Source organism: Erpetoichthys calabaricus, chromosome 8 (genome assembly GCF_900747795.2).
Source record: "Erpetoichthys calabaricus chromosome 8, fErpCal1.3, whole genome shotgun sequence".
Taxonomy (NCBI): domain Eukaryota; kingdom Metazoa; phylum Chordata; class Cladistia; order Polypteriformes; family Polypteridae; genus Erpetoichthys; species Erpetoichthys calabaricus.
Window position 1 is genome coordinate 177062253 of NC_041401.2, and position 17293 is coordinate 177079545.

General features: G+C 39.4%; 1 protein-coding gene across 3 annotated transcripts in view; it reads right to left on the minus strand.

The window, feature by feature from the left end:
• Nucleotides 1-4971, minus strand: part of rerea (arginine-glutamic acid dipeptide (RE) repeats a) — a 365998-nt gene extending 361027 nt beyond the window's left edge. For all 3 annotated transcript variants that reach the window (XM_028807869.2, XM_051931035.1, XM_051931032.1), the window contains exon 1: nt 4661-4971. The gene's annotated coding sequence lies outside the window, so the exon portion shown is untranslated. The remainder of the gene's footprint in view (nt 1-4660) is intronic.
• Between the last annotated feature and the right edge of the window lie 12322 nt (nt 4972-17293).

Consider the following 17293-nt stretch of genomic DNA (forward strand, 5'->3'; position numbering starts at 1 on the left):
CCCAGCAAACACTGGGTGCAAGACAGAAACAGTCCCTGGAAAGGGGCGTTAGTCTATAACAGGTTCAACACACACACAGGCCAATTTAGCACTGCAAATCAACCTAACCTGAATGTCTTTGGACCATGGGAGGAAAATTTAAAATTGTGAGAGCAGAAAACAAAAATGCAGCATTTAATAAATTTCTTTAAAATCTGACTACTGACTTAGGAGCTAGAGTATAAAGCAAATAGGTGTTGGTTAAGTCCTCAACCTTGACTGACCAAATGACCCTGAGCAAATCACTTAACCTACTAAGGTCCCACCTACAAAACTCTGAAAACTATTATACTGCAGACTTCTCTGCAAGTCACTTTGGATAAAAGAATCACCTGATGTAATTGTAATATTTGCTTGCAGTGTGGCCTAGTAACTGAGGCAATGGACTGTAAACAGCAGGATTTCCAGTTCAATTGATACTGCTGATTTACAATGTACCTCTAAGTAAGTCATTAACCTTCCACTGCTAACAATAAACAAATATGAAAATAATTTAGGTTATATGTTACTTTTGAACAAAAGAATCAGTTAAGTGCATATAACATGGGATAAACCTAGCTTTCTCTCTGTGGTTTTGAGATGTAATTTAACAAAACTTATAAACACCTTGCAAATTCTATGTGTAATAGAAAACCTTTGCCATATGTGAGATAGCAATATGAACAGTGGACAAGCTTTTCTTGATATATCTGTCTCCTTTGATACAGTTAATAATGTATGAATATATTGTATATTTCAGTCATACATGGTGGAAAAGTACAAAACATTTGCTGCCATGCAGCAATTGACCCTGGTTGGAACAATGAAGGCAACTTTTCTGAATGAACTTCATCTGTTCTTCCTATGCTCATGTGAATTTCCAAGAGGGACTTGTTTTGCATCACGCTGCTATGTTTCTAGTATGACTGGGCATCTCAAATTGAATTTGCATGAACAAATGTGCTCTGTGATTGATAGGCATCTCATCTGGGATTAATTATGGGGACTAAACTGATGTATGTACTCAGTACTGAATACGCCATCACCCACACTGTTATATATTTATTACATTGCCTATAATTGCAGTCACACACATTATATATATTACACACATGAACCGCTTAAAATAGTAGTATAAAATGGTGGAATATCATATTTCCTTCAATTAAAATCAGGGACATACATTTATCTTTATACTCCTTTGGAATTAATTTTTACAAAGCACATTTTAAAGCGTTTACTTTAAGTATGGAATATTGGATAATGTGACTATTTAAAGATACACATACACCTATGGTTGAGATCATAAGACATCCTTAAAATGAATTTTAAGTATACAGTGTATGATAGTGTCCACTGTAATAACTGTGAAGCACTAACCAAAGCGGAGGTCATAAGAGTTTCAGCCACACCAAAAGTAAGTTTAAATTTAGTTTCTTTTTGTCATCTTTAAGTATTATGTTCAGCAGTATTTAATCACCAACACACACAAATATATAATCATTTTCAGTAAAGGTGTAACAAAGGGAACCCTATGAAATTCCCTCCAAAGATATAAATCTCCAAGCACAGACAGATTAAAATACATATAGGGTTTAGGTGGTATTTGTATTCTTTTATACTAGGTTGCTATACAACAAATACCTTAAAATTAATATGAAAATATGTTAACTCCATGATATTACAACCAAGTTCCATAAAGCACACATCAGTAGTTGAGGGCATAATATTCAGCCACAGCTAGGATGAATTAAGTTTTTTAGTCGCATCTTCATGTTTTCTGTTGTTATGCTGTATAATCACCAACACAGACACTTAAGTATATATCCAAGTTTTGATGCAGGTTGACAAATAGCAACATATCAAATTCCCAGCAATTATAATATTACATGCACCATCAGCTCTTCAGGCAGATGAAGTCTCATATTATCTAACATGGCATTTATATGTTTTTGCACTGAAATGCTATACCAGCCAACGCCTTAAAATATACTTCAAGCAAACTACATGTGACACAGTGTCCATGTACAAAACAATAATAACTGAAGAACATACCAGAAAATGAGGTCAAGTCATATTCAGTAACAGCCAAAGAAATTTTGAATTGTATGTGTTATGTGCTCTGTTGCTACACTGTGTAATTACAGACACACACAAATTATTTACAATAAAAACAGACATGAATGTATGAAATTTTCTTGAATTCTATGCCGGTGTAACTTGTTTAACAGGAACCCAATTTTAAATTAATATTTCAGTTCTTTAGGCCTGAAGATCTAATCAATAAACTGAGTTTAACAACACACAACAATTAGTACTACCAGTATAAAACACCCTAGAGTAGAGGGTCCCAAGTTCAGTCCTGGGGTTCCACTGAGGCTGTGGGTTTTCATTCAAACCAATTTCACAAACAAATGGGTTCAGTCTTGCTTTAAAATGCTCTTTAATTGTCCTTTTCTTCTCTTAATTTGCATCCATATGTGTTACTATGTTTACATGAAAAAAATAGAAATGTGCTTTAACCTTCTTTTGCTTGGCTTTTCTCTACATTCATAATGGCTAACACGGTACAACACCCTAAACCTTCTTTTACAATATTCTTTTTAATTCACCTTTTCCTGTAGAGTTTACTGCCTTAATTTATCAAAATACTGATGATTAGTAATGAGCAGTAAAGACAGAGGTGCAAATGATACTGAATACTTAAGGGAAGCAGCTACTTCAGTATTAAATTCACTTCTGAGCTAATTAAAAGGAAAAGGCTTAAACAGACTGGAACATTAAAAAGAGCAAAATCTTAAAAAGCAAGAAAAAGAACAAGTATTATTGCCACACGCATGTACTACACTCCCCTAAAAATTTAACAAACCCATTTTTTTTAATTTCTAGACTGATGCAAAAAAGAAAGAAATAACAGCTTGCTTATTAAATGCAGTAGTCCAGTTAAAAAAGAAGGTGACTGAGATGAACACCTGCAGTTAAGGTTATCCGCACGACTGAATATGGGGAAAACGTAGTTAAGCAAAAACAGGTAATAGAATACGTTTTTAAAATATTTGCTATTGGATATCTTTTCCCCTACATGTAACCTCAGCGTTTGTCCTATACCTTTCTATGGTATCGTAGTGTGTCTCAACCTCTCTTGCCCAATGCTTTCTCTTGATCGTGATACCGTAAAGCCTACTTTCAAACTCTTATCAATTCGATGCTTGATGCTCACCTCCAATGACCAATGAGCCCCCAATAACTGCTGTGCAAACTTAATTTATATTCTAAATACTTCCCACTTACTGTTTAAAGGTGACTTTAAACACCTACACCTTTCCTAGGTATCCTCATATGTGTTCACCTCTCTTGCCTAGCGCTTCCAGCCTTGATTGCATTTGACTGAGCAACCAAATTAAAACTGGTCAATCAGACTGTTCGGAGGGACCAGACACACACAAACTGTATGATTGTATTATAACAGATAGGTACACAAATGAATGTAACACTGAAGTAGCATCTCTGCTTTAACATCCATTGTCATTTTGCACCTGTGCCTGCACTGCTCCTCCCTAATTGTCAGTTTTTGGATACAACTTAAGGAATAAACCCTACAGTTACATTGAAATAAAAAAAATAGTAAAAGAAAGTTAACTATTTAAAACTATGACAAAGAAAACATTTCTGAATTTCCTCTAAATGCAAATGTCTTACTAGAGCACTTTTCTGAAGGCAGAATAAAAAAAGGCCTGCTTAAAAATTAGATTTTTGAGACAATAACAGTGTGCCACCGATTTGTAAAACTGAATTTAATGAAAGCCTGTAGACACAGTGGACACCAGGACTGAACTTGGGAACCCTTGCACTAGAAGTTCACATTATATGACATTACGACACAGCCCCAAGAAAGAATTTGTGTAGGCACACTGTCCCGCAGTAGAGGTAACTTGCCCCTAATCTCTGCTATGGAAAGACGAAGAATGCAATAGCTAAAACAATCTGTCCATTCTTCTCTTTAGACCTCAAGCCAGGCCAATTTCATACCAACTCAACTCCAGTGCAACGCTACTACTCTCTCACTGTAACGGGTTAACGGTTAAAAAGTAAATAAACCCCGACCGTCGGGTGTGTGTGGGCTGTCTCGATGGCTGCTCCTGGAATTCTTCCAAGGCCGGGCAATCTCGACAGGTTCTGTTTGTGTGTAAGGATGCTCCAGGTGACCAGAATAACGCGGCCTCCCCAAAACTAGGACTAAGGGGATTAAAAATGTAAAGCAAGTGTGACCCGGCCCCCCAGCATTTCTAAAATACATTCTTACCGGTGCACAGAAAAATCAAGTCGTTTCTAAATGCAAGCGACAAGGACAAGACACAGAGGCTTGCCTACGCTGTTATTTGTATTCACGCTCACGCATCCGCACGACCCACGAGTGGTAAATCCCAGCCCACTGGCGACGTTACGGCACACTAAACACAGAGAAACGACTCTAGAAGTGAGCGAGGACCCCGTAAACCACAAGCTACAACAGCCGCACCACAACACGGCTCATTTACAGCCCCCGTGTCGCCGACTAGCAATGGCGATTCATTCGCGTGCCTAGCTAATTGATCGGCGGACGACAAGCAGCGTTGAGGAGAGAATGAATTCTCAGACTTACCTTCTTATCCTTTTTACAACATCTGTGTGCTTTTTTGGTGTTGGCTCTTTTGTTTTGTTTTGGTTTGGTTGTGTTGATAAAGCAGATAGTAACAAAAAGGACAAGGAGTAAAGGGGAGGAAGTATGTGCCACTTTACAATTGAGAAAATTAAAAAAACAATTGCAGTCAAATGTCTTGGTCTGTTTTGATAAATATTAACTGTATTCGGAAGGAAGTGTGGGAAGATGCCAACGTTGAGAATGTACGGGATTTCTAATGTCTCTCCGGGAGAAAGCAAGCACCTTCCTGCAGAAGAGTACAACAGTGACGGCTCGGCCCACCTCCTAGTATCGAATATGTCGATTGGTTCCTTAGCTGGCCCGTGCTTACACCACGACCAATGAGATGATCGCATGTAGTGATTTAAAAGAGTGTGTATGTGATCTGTGGGAAAGCCAGGCAGAGCGAATTGCTGGGGGCAGTGAGTAAGTTTATCGATTCATTGTGAAGGGAGTAGGGGAGTAAGAAGACAGACAGATAAGGAGAGAGAATGAGAAGAGTCAAAAAGTCTAAGCTAAATATAGAGAAAACGTAAGTGGGCAGGCAAAACATTCAAAGGAACATCGATGCACCTGTATGATAAACCGCAGCAAAATGCCCCTGAGTAATGGCAATCTTACAGTTCCTGTGTTCATACCCGAAGTTTTACTTTTTATACCTCCTTTCATGGAGTGGTGCACAATAGGGTGATATTATAGAACACGATGTGAAAGACGCTGCATGTTAGAAGCTGCACAGTTACATGAATGAACGGGAAAGACAAAAGCGTAACTTGATAGAATGTACCAGTTGTCGCCTATCAGATTGTGACTTTATTGTTTTATGTTTTTAAACAGCATTGCATATAATTAACATTATCCCTCTATCGATGTTGCGATGGACAGGGAAAAGATAAAGTACAAACCTGATTGAATGTAACAATGCCAGTTGTGGGAGAGAAAACCTTTTTAATAACTCTTTTGCATTTTGGATTATTAGGCTCACAAGGTTTTTCTAACTGTGTTAAATAAGAAAGCATTGTTATAAGAGATCCAGCTGTGTTGAACTTAACCTTGAAAGGATGCCATAAGATTACTGTTACAACAAAGACGCTTTATATTGACTACTTTATATCTGGTTCAAGTATGCAGATGCTTCTCTAGGAAGCCTTTGACCTTGAGTCCCAGCACCATGAATGTATTCCATTATTCCTGTTCGATTGTTTTACCTTACCCCTTTCAGTAAATGTACTTGCCTGTAATTTGCTTGCTATGCTAAAATCCATCCATCCATCCATTTTCCAACCCGCTGAATCCGAACACAGGGTCACGGGGGTCTGCTGGAGCCAATCCCAGCCAACACAGGGCACAAGGCAGGGAACCAATCCCGGGCAGGGTGCCAACCCACCACAGGACATACACAAACACACCCACTCACCAAGCACACACTAGGGCCAATTTAGAATCGCCAATCCACCTAACCTGCATGTCTTTGGACTGTGGGAGGAAACCGGAGCGCCCGGAGGAAACCCACGCAGACACGGGGAGAACATGCAAACTCCACGCAGGGAGGACCCGGGAAGTGAACCCAGGTCCCCAGATCTCCCAACTGCGAGGCAGCAGCGCTACCCACTGCGCCACCGTGCCGCCCCTATGCTAAAATGTTCTTGTATAATCATATCTATGATATCAAGTGCCTTGAGAGGCGCTATATAAATAAAATGTATTATTATTACAATACAGAAGTAACGCCTTGCACAGTATGCTTCTGAGATGTTTTTGGTAAATACATTTCTTGTATACTTGCTGGAATACTGAGAGCCTTTGTATACAATTGACAAAGTGAACCGAAAATCAAAAATAATCTGAGATCAAGATTTTTTTCCTTGCAGTTGATACATTAAGTCCAATCCAGAACTAGAAACTTTTCCATAAACCAAACATCCATCCATTCATTTTCCAACCCGCTGAATCCAAACACAGGGTCACGGGGGTCTGCTGGGGCCAATCCCAGCCAACACAGGGCACAAGGCAGGAACCAATCCCGGGCAGGGTGCCAACCCACCGCAGGACACACACAAACACACCCACACACCAAGCACACACTAGGGCCAATTTAGAATCGCCAATCCACCTAACCTGCATGTCTTTGGACTGTGGGAGGAAACCGGAGCGTCCGGAGAACACCCACGCAGACACGGGGAGAACATGCAAACTCCAAGCAGGGAGGACCCGGGAAGCGAACCGGGTATCCTTACTGCGAGACAGCAGCGCTACCACTGCGCCACCATGCCGCCCTCAAGTAAATATGCAAGTATAAATTTTTAAAATTGCTTAATGCAAATTAGTACACATAAAGACAAATTCATGAAGTCACACAGAAAACCAAGTATAAACTGATTAACATACATGGAAAACAACAATATCTGTCCATTAATTAATTGTTGAATTACACCCAGATAACAACGGAGGAAAGGAAAACAAAATTCCAGTTGGCAGCATCACTGAGGAGAATAAATCTCTGGGGCGTCCATTGTCAATTTCAAGAGAAGAAATCAAAGATAAAGTCAGCCATAGACCCGGACACCTCGGCCAACTAGCCACCCACCCCCACCTGGGAATTCTATAATAGAGTCTGTACTGGGCTGTCCAATCTGATAACAGAAACTTGCCATCCGATGATTTGAAAATTCCCTGTATCTCCGATGACTTTTTCATGGGAAGGAGAACAGTGGGTAGAGACAAATGTCTCATCTTCTTCTTTTTCTACTTCTACTCTGCTATCCCCTCTGCTAGGGCTCTAGTAACTTAATGTGTCTCCTCCATCTTTGCCTGTTTTTGACATTTAACACCTTCTTCATATCACTCTGCACACAGTGCCCCCCTGGGTCTCTTGTCTCCTCTATCAACCTCATCATTGTGACAACCCTTCTCCAGACTTTCTCAGTCATACCCCCACCCCTATTTCCCCTAACTACACTATATGGACAAATATTTCTGGACACCTGACCAGCACACCTATGTGAACTTGTTTGACATCCCATTCCAAAAACTATGGGCATTATTATGGAGTTGCCTGCCCCTTTCCCTCCTTGTTTCTGTAACATTCTCTACTCTTCTGGGAAGGGTTTCCATAAGATTTTGAAGTTTCTCTGAACAATTTGTACCCATTCAGCCAAAAGAGGTTAGATGCTGATAATCGACAAGAAGACCTGACTCACAGTCAGCATTCAAATTCAGGGCTGTGTGTGGGGCACTCAGATTCCTCCATGTTTTTATGGAACTGGCTTTGTGGAAAGGAACACAGTCATGCTGGAACAGCAAAGGACCTTTTCCAAACTGTTACCACAAAGTGGGAAGTTGGAGCATTAACAGTAAGTACCATTCACTGGAACCAAAGGACCCAGCCCAAACCCTGAATATCAGCTTCAGACCACTATCCCTCCTCCACCAAACTTTATATTAGGCACTATGCAATCCAAAAGGTAGCATTCTTCTGGCAACCACCAATTCCAGATTTGTTCCTCAGAGTACCAGATAGTGAAGTGTGATTCATTACTCCAGAGAACATGTTTCCACTGTTCCAGATCCCAATGGTGGCGTGCTTTACACCACTTCAGCCAACACTTAGCATTGCACATTGTGATCTTAGGCTTGCATGCAGCTTCTCGGCTGTGGAAACCCATCTCATAAAGCTCCTGACACACAGTTCTTCTACTGATGTTGTTTACAGTGACAGTTTGGAAATCTTTTGTGATACTGACTTGTGACAAAGGTGGCATCCGTGATAGTGCCACGTTTAAAGTCACTGAGCTCTTCAGCATGACCCATTCTACTGCCAATGTTTGTCAATGGAAATTACATGACTATTTGCTTGATTTTATGCACCTGTTAACAATATGGCACAAATTAAAAGACTGAAATCAATAATTAGGAGTGGTGTCTACATACTTTTGGCCATATAGTGTATATGCCCAAACCATCTCAATCTAGCCTCTCTAATTTGCTCACTGATCCTTACCACTCCCATCTGTCTCCTAACCTCAGTCTGTCCCTCAGTAAGCCCTCAAATCAGACTAATCTCATTTCATTGTTTTCAAGCTTCTCTTCCTCTCTTCTCCTTATTGCCCATGTCTCTGCACTGTGCTTCAGCCCTAGTCTTATTAGTTTTAAACAGATCTTTACTTTTACTTTTTTTTCCTTCCTTTTATTGTACCACAGCAGACATCTTCCTTCATTTCTTCCATACTGCCTTTATTCTCTTTCTTCACAATTGACACCTTTTATTTAAACTTCTCTACTCTCGTCAGGCCAAATCCTGTTCTGTCTTCTATTAAAAGTCTCTTCCTTCTCCTCCTGCTACTAAGTATGACAACCAATTGTCCAGTATTTACTTTCAATCCTTGTTCTATGGCGGCCTGCCAATCAATCACTATTCTCTGCTTCTGCCATGGTTACATATAACAGCTCTCCATTCACCAGATCCACCACAAGGATAAGGAGGAAAGGGCTAACAGCCAAACCATAATGTAGAGCTACTTACACATTAAACATTTCTGTTTTGCAATATGCAGATTCTGTGTCTCAATATGCAGTTTTTTTTAGATAAAGTTTTTATTGGAGTTTTAATAGCAATAAAAATTAAAAACAATAACTACCAGGTTTCTCATACAATAAAAATGCCGTAAAAGACACATGCAATTGTAAATGTTGTACCAATCCCTCATACATCATTTCTACCAATCTTACCAGCTTTCCTGAACATTAGTTTTATTTAGGCACCAAAATGCCACACCTCTTGGGACTCTATCAAAGGCCTATTTCATATCTAAAAATGCATAATATACATTTTCATTTCTCTCTAACCTCTTCCTCTGAGGTTACACTGCAGAATATTGAGTTCAAAGTTTCTCCCAGGCATTGTTTGTGGGAAGTTTATATGTTCTCACTCTATATAGTTGTTTTTCTTAATTTTTTAGTAGTCCTTCAACATACAAAACACATGCATTTTTGGTTTATTGCCAACTTCTACTTGGCTCAGAATCAGTAAGTAGACTGACACCTGCCCAGGGTTAGTTACTTCCCAAGACCTGAAGTTGCTCAACTAAGCTGAGCAGGTCTGATAATGAATGGATGGATAAACCACACAGCAAGTATTGTTGCATCTCATTCTTCATTCCTGATCAGGCCATTTCCACTTCTTCTCATGTGTACATGGATTTCTGCCAGAGACTTTGATATTGTCCAACAGTCCAGACAGGTCTTGTGTGGATGTGCTCTGGAAAGGACTGTTAACATCTCTAGAGTTTCTTCCTGCCTTGCTTTTTTTTCCTGCCAGTACAGAGGTTGGCTTCACTTAAAATATGGATTCAGAAACAATGACCCACAAAAAGCCATAATTTGCACTTATTATTAAGTGGTTTTTCACTACACATGCAGGTTAGGTGAATTGGTGATTCTAAATTTGCCCCAGTGTGTACTTGATATATGTGTGCCCTGTGAAGGACTGGTGCCCAGTCCAGCATTTGTTCCTCACCTTGCACCCTATGCTAGCTGGGATAGACTCCAGCACACCCCCATGAATCTGTTCAAGACAAAGCAGGTTAGAGAATGACTGACTGACTTTTAGTAGATGATAATAGTGTATAATGGCTACTGAGTGTGGGCCCTTAATACACTTCTGGGATTATCTTAGTTGTGCTACAAAAAGAGCAAATTTAATGAACTAGCAATAACAAATATACTTATGGCTACCCCCAAATTGTTCAAAATACAGTGTATACAATCAACAGGACAATACATTTGAGAACCAGCATAATACAGGAAGAGAAAAGTGATCACAGTCTGGGTCTCGTTCATTATGGGAGATGGATGTCTGAAGCAGAACTCTGTTAGCAGTGGTGTTATTTTTCCTCTTTTTTATCATCCCGAGGTATCCTGTATTTACTCAAACTGAGGAGGCTCAATTACAGTATCTGCAAGCATATATTAACATGACCGTCAGGAAAGAGTTTCAGAAAAAAAAATGGAAAAGACAGCTAAAACTTCATCCAAGCCAAGACAAGCTTCAAAACCAAGTAAATTCAAGTTCAAGGTACGGCCTTTCAGAAACTGACCTGTAACAGATTGGCGAAAGCACAGGTTTCCTAGGACCGGACGCTACTGTATCGCCTTCAGTTGAGAGCGAATATACAAGCGAATCAGGCCAGGACAGCTTGTCGATTCCAGAAGATTCATTGACGCTGAAAATGGCCTTACCTCCTGCGTTGTCAGTTGCTCCTTGCGAGCCAGAACTGTCGACTTGCCACGTCATCCTAGGAGCACGGTAAGGATCGAAACGAGCTGAAGGTAATGATCGTGGTGATGGCCCAATACATAAAGGAGCTCAAGAAAGATATGAAGAAAGAAATAAAGGAGATACATAAGACAAACGAGAAGCTGCTTCAGGATAGTAAAAGCCAAGAGAAATGTTTAAATATTCGCTTTGCAGCAGCCTTTAAAGGTATGCTAGAAAAAAATGAGGAACAAATACAGGAAAATGCATCTGCATTTGAGAATAAACTTAAAGCACTTGGAGCTCAGTTGGAAGACGTTAAGCAAACATTCATGACTCGTGTTGAAATAGCTGAACAACTGGCATCTACTGCTGACGGAAAAGCAGCGGCTGCAACTTCCGAATGCTTTCAGACTAGCTACACTGGAAGAAGGATGCAGAAGGAATAATATTAGAATCGAAGGTGTCCCTGAGAATTGTGAAAGTCCAAACCCAGTGAAATTAGTAGATGAACTAGTCTCTAAAATAATTGGAGAGGACTTCAAATCAGACACCGAGATAGCAGCAGCTTACCGCATACGGGGATCACGGGGGGCAAATTGCTCTAAACCTAGGACTCTCATTGTGCGTTTTGAAAAATTACAAATTAAACTACATTTAATATGACTTCTGAAACGAAACATGAGATTATATTAGAAAATAACCATATTCGTATTTTCCTGGATTTCTCACCCTCAACAGCTGCTAAACATACCGCATTTTACAACATTAAACAGCGCTTATGGAAAGCCGAGATCAGATACAGCCTCTTGTATCCTGCCAAACAGAAAGTGGACCTTAAAGGTAACATCTACTTTTTTACTTCTACGGAGGAAGCAGAAAAAGGGCTAAAAAACTGATTCCGACACTTTTTTGAAACATGATCGTTGGTCGCATTCTGTCCTGGCATGGCAAAGAAGATCTTACCAGCTATTTCATCAGCCTACACTGATACTGGTACCATAATTATACATCCTGTTTACTTCTTGGCCACTTTTTGTTTATGTTTTATGTTTTAATTACAATATATGTGTATATGTATGTATATGTATTTATGTATACTTTTTTTTTCTTTTAAGGAGGATGTTTAACATCATACCCTTAGTTTATTGCATTAGGGTTAACTATACTTATCCAGGATTACTGTTTAACATTATTCCCTGGGTTTACTCGCTCAAGACTGTTTAAGATGATATTTTATGCTTATGCTTATAGTATTTGGACTTTATTGTCAATAGATATCTCTATTTTGATCCTTATACTCCATTGCTGGGGGGCTTGTTTTGTTTTGGAGTGCTCTGTCTCTAGGTATGTCAGAGGACTGGGACTTTGGGAAGTGGGCTCCAGCCTCACATGGGAAGGCAAAATGGGGGGGGGGGGGGGAGAGCAAGCTTTTCTAATCTGTCCTTTTAACTCTTATAGTTATAAGTGCCAACGTATTATTAAGCTTCATGGCAATAACTCCTGGGAAAACTGGAAATTAAGGTCAAAGGTGTCTTATTTTAAGTTAAGACTATAAGTTAAGACCATAAAATGACCCCAAAAGTTCAGAAGCAATATCTTTGTGAGCTGGAATGTTAAAGGGCTGAATCACAAATTAAAGAGAAAGAAAGTATTCTCACACCTAACAGGTCTAAATGCTGAAAGAGTATTCTTACAGCAGACCGACTTATTAATCAAGGACCAGTTTCAGCTGCGAAAGAGACTGGACTGGCCAAATATTCCATTCCAGCTTTACAAAGAAAACTAGAGGTGTGGGAATTCTTATACATAGAACAATAACATTTGTAGTAACAAATGTAGTATCTAATCCTGAAGGGAGGTATGTGATTGTCATGGGTAATTTATTTAACTGTAAAGTGATTCTGATAAATATCTATGCACCCAATGTAGATGATAGGGACTTCATCCAAAATGTATTTGCATCCACTACCAATGTGAACAATAATAAAATTATAATGGCTGGGGACTTTAATTGTGTTTTAAATCCAGACATAGATAGGTCTTCTGCCACGGGGCAAAGACGTCCAACACTGCAAAAACAATTACACAGTTTGTAAATGATCACAACTTATCAGATCCCTGGAGATTTCTAAACCCAAACTCAAGAGCATAGTCCTTCTACTCACCAGTTCATCACTGCTACTCAAGAATTGATTATTTTCTTATAGATAATAATTTCTTGCCTATGATTATAAATCTTGTAAGTACGATATTTTTATCTCCAACCATACTCCTTTGATCATGGAGCCAAAATCATTATGCCCCACATACTCATCTCGCAGATGGCATCTTAACCCACTTTTATTAGCAGATAAGAACTGTACAGAATTTATATCCAAATAAATCGATTCTTATACATCCTCTGAGGTTTCTGCAGGAATACTCTGAGAAACTCTGAAGGCTTTCTTAAGAGGACAGATTATCTCATATCTTTCCCACAAAAATAAATTGGAAACCAAGAAGGTATCAGAGCTAATCAGTGAAATTACCAATATAAATCAAGAACATGCCAGGTGTCCAAGTGAGGCACTTCATAGGAAGATAGGCTCTGCATTCAGAACTCTACCTCTTGACAACTAAAGAAACAGAACAATTAATTTTAAAATCAAGACACCATTACTATGAAGACAGAGAAAAAGCTAATAAGATTGTAGCTCAACAAATCCAAAAGCGAGAAGCTCGCAATGCAATCTCAGTAATTACCAACGCAGACGGAGACAGAATCATTGATCATAAAAATATACTTTTTATTGATCTTATTGTTTAATTACCTGACATTTTTGTCTGCTTTAGTATGAAATCAGAAAGGCTTGGTAATGTACAATGCACATGTAGTAGTAGTAGTAGTAGTCATTGTTGTCAAATGTACAAAGTACATTGAAATTCTTACTTGCATGTCCAACCAAAACGCAGCATTCTTAAGTGACATGATAATCAAGAATGTATGAAATTACATAACTTTATTTCATTAATAGAAAACCCAAATCAGCTTACTTGATGTATGCCTTATCCATGTTCCTATATTATTTGCTCAGTTATACTCCCCATTCCTGAAATGTTGTGAAAAAAAACCCTGAGAAAACCTTAGGTAGTTAGCTACTCTGGTAATTCATATTAAAAGCACAAACACAGCAGCTCTTAATTATCTGCAAACATCAGTATAGTGTAATGTGGTCTGAAAGACTTGCATTGTGTTTTGTCATTTTCTTCTTCTTCATTTATGTTTTTCTGTGGATATTGCTCCCTTAAATGTATCCAAATACTGACAATTGACAAAGAGTGAAACAGACACCAGTGCAAGTGATATTCAAGGCTAAAGGAGAGAAGCTACTTCAGTGTCTTTCAGTGTGTTCATCAAATAGCCATGGCTTAAATAACCAGAACATTTAAAAAATATGACAGGATAGTCTTAGAACTAAGAAAGGTAAAGAAAAACAATTTATTCCTCTGAAAGACACAAATGATTGCCGTTATCCTAAAATTTAATAATTCAGGTTTGTAATTTCTGGAATCTGGATTGTCACAACAAAATGAGAAATTAGAAATTTAATGCAAATTTAATAAAGGTGGGAGACCAGTTAAAACTATCCAGTGCCTTCAGAAATTATTCAGACCCTTTCACTCTTTTTCACATTTTGTTCTGTTGCAGCCTTATGCTAAAATCATTTAAATTCATTTTTTCACCACATTAAGCAACACTCAATGCCAAAGTGAAAACAGGATTTTTGACGTTTTTACAAATTTATTTAAAATTAAAAACTGAAATCTCACATTGACACAAGAAATTTGGCTCAGGTGTACACCATTCCATTGATCATTATTGAGATGTTTCAACACTTTGTTTGAAGTCCACCTGTGGTTAATTCAATTGATTGGACATAAATAGGAAAGTCCCACATCTGTCTATAGAAGGTTCCACAGGTGATGATGTGTATCAGAGGAAAAAACAAGCCATGTGGTCAGAGGAATTGCCTGCAGAGCTTAGAGACAGAATTGTGTCGATGCACAAACCTGGGGAAGGCAACAACAAATTTCTTCAACATTTAAGATTCCCAAGAACACAATAGCAACCATAATTCTTAAATAAAAGAAGTCTGGAACAGCTATGATTCTTCCTAATGCTGGCCACCCATCTAAACTTGGCAAATTTGGGAAAAGGGTGTTGATAAGAGAGATGACCAAGAATCCAACGGTCACTTTGGCCAAGTTCCAGAGAACTTTTGTTGTGATGGGAGAAATTTCCAGAAGGACAACCACCACTGCAACATTCCAGTAATCTGGGCTTTATGGCACAATGGCCAGACAGCAGTCTTTCCTCAGTAAATGATACATGGAATTCCTGCTTAGAGTTTGCAAAAAGGCACCAAAAGGACTCTCAGACTGCAAGAAACACAATTCTCTGATCTAATGAAACCAAGATTGAATTGTTTGGCCTCAATTCTAAGAGTCACGTCTATAGGAAAGGAGGTACTGCTCATCACCTGTGCAATACCATTCCAATGGTGGAGCAAGGTGGAAGCAATTTCATGCTGTGGGGTTGCTGTTCAGCTGGAGGCACTAGGTAGCTAGACAGTGATAAGAGAAAGCTGAACAGAGTACAGTGCAGAGATATCCTTAATGAAAACCTTCTCCACAGTGCTCTGGACCTCAGGCTAGGTCAAAGGTTCACCTTCCAAGAGGACAATGACCCCAAGCACAAAGCAAAGACCGCACAGGAGTGGCTTAGGAACAACTTTGTGGATGTCCTTGTACTGTATAGCCCAGACTTGAGCCTAATCAAACAGCTCTGGAGAGAAATGAAAATAAATTTTGACTGATAGTCTCCATCCAACCGGACAGAGCTTGAGAGGGTCTGCAGAAAAGAATGGCAGAAAATCCTCAAATCCAGGTGTGTAAAGCTTGTTGAGTTCTACTCAGGAAATCTCCAGGCCATCATCATGGAAGGTGCTTCAACAAAGTACTAAGTAAAGGGTTTGAATAATAGAGTCAATGTGATCATTTTATTTTTTATTTTTAATAAATTTCAAAAATTATTAAAATCTTGTTTTTACTTTGTCATTCTGGGGGTATTGAGTATTGCTTGATTAGGTAAAAAATGAATTTAAATGAGTTTAGCACAAGGCTGCAAAATAACATAATGTGAAAAAAGTTAAGGGGTCGGAATACTTTCTGAAGGCTTTGAATGTGGAATGAAATGTAAACCTGCATCCACATTAAGTCAAATTCTTTATATTTTTATTTAAATGACTCTTTTAGAAAAAGTGACCCAAAAGCACAACTGCAAGATAAAAAAAAATATTAATTTATTAATTTTAGTGTAGCTATGGCAGGTTAAGTAACTTTTTTAATCACAAGGTAAGTCAGGAACAGAAATGTTAAATTGGTGGCTTAATGAAATGTCCATCATTTCATAATAATACATTTTATGTATTTCTGAGAACTGTTGAAATCCTTGGCTATCTAGTTTAACACAAAAGTCAACCCAGGGCCCTTTCTGGGCATAGGCGGCATAGGCAAGTGCTTAAGGTGCCCACTATTGGTCAGGGCTCATTACTGCAGCCCCATGTAGAGATTCCTATTGTGGCGACTGGCTCGGACACAGACAGGCAGACGCTCATGTCACCCAACACACGTTTATTTATCTTACTATTTACAAAGTCCATGTGCCCACAAACCCCAAAGTCCTGGCTGCACAACAATGCCTTCTCTCTCTTCAGGCTGCCTCCTTGCCTTCCTCCCAACATCATCTACCTTCCACCCGACTCTTGTCTCCGTCTGAAGGGAGGCGGCCCCTTTCATACACACCCGGATGTGCTCCAGGTGCTCCCCGGCAATCTTCCACCGGCACTCCCCAGTGTGGCGGAAGTGTCGGCTGCGTACCTGGAAGCACTCCGGGTGTCCCCTCTTTTGTTCCCTCCAGCACTTCCGGGTGTGGCGGAAGCGCTGGGGTCCAGGGTCCCCAAGGCCCCCAATACAACCAGTGCGGACGCCCCCTCATGGTCTGGAGGAGGAATGAGCCCTCCTCCTGTCTTCCTGGGCGTCCCGGCTGGGCGTGAGCCCCGTCCGGGTGCCACACTATCTTTATTTTGTTTAGAAAAATATGTTCAGACCGTATCAGAACACAAAGAAATGTTTATGTTGTGCTCCTCAGCAGCGCCTGCATTGTCTGCACTCTGCACAATATGTTGCCCAGAAATGGCCCTGGGTGACACACTTTTTTTAAACAATACAGACACTTGGATTCAAATAGAATCTCCCATTATATTGTTTAATATTATTTTCATATATTAGCAATGTTC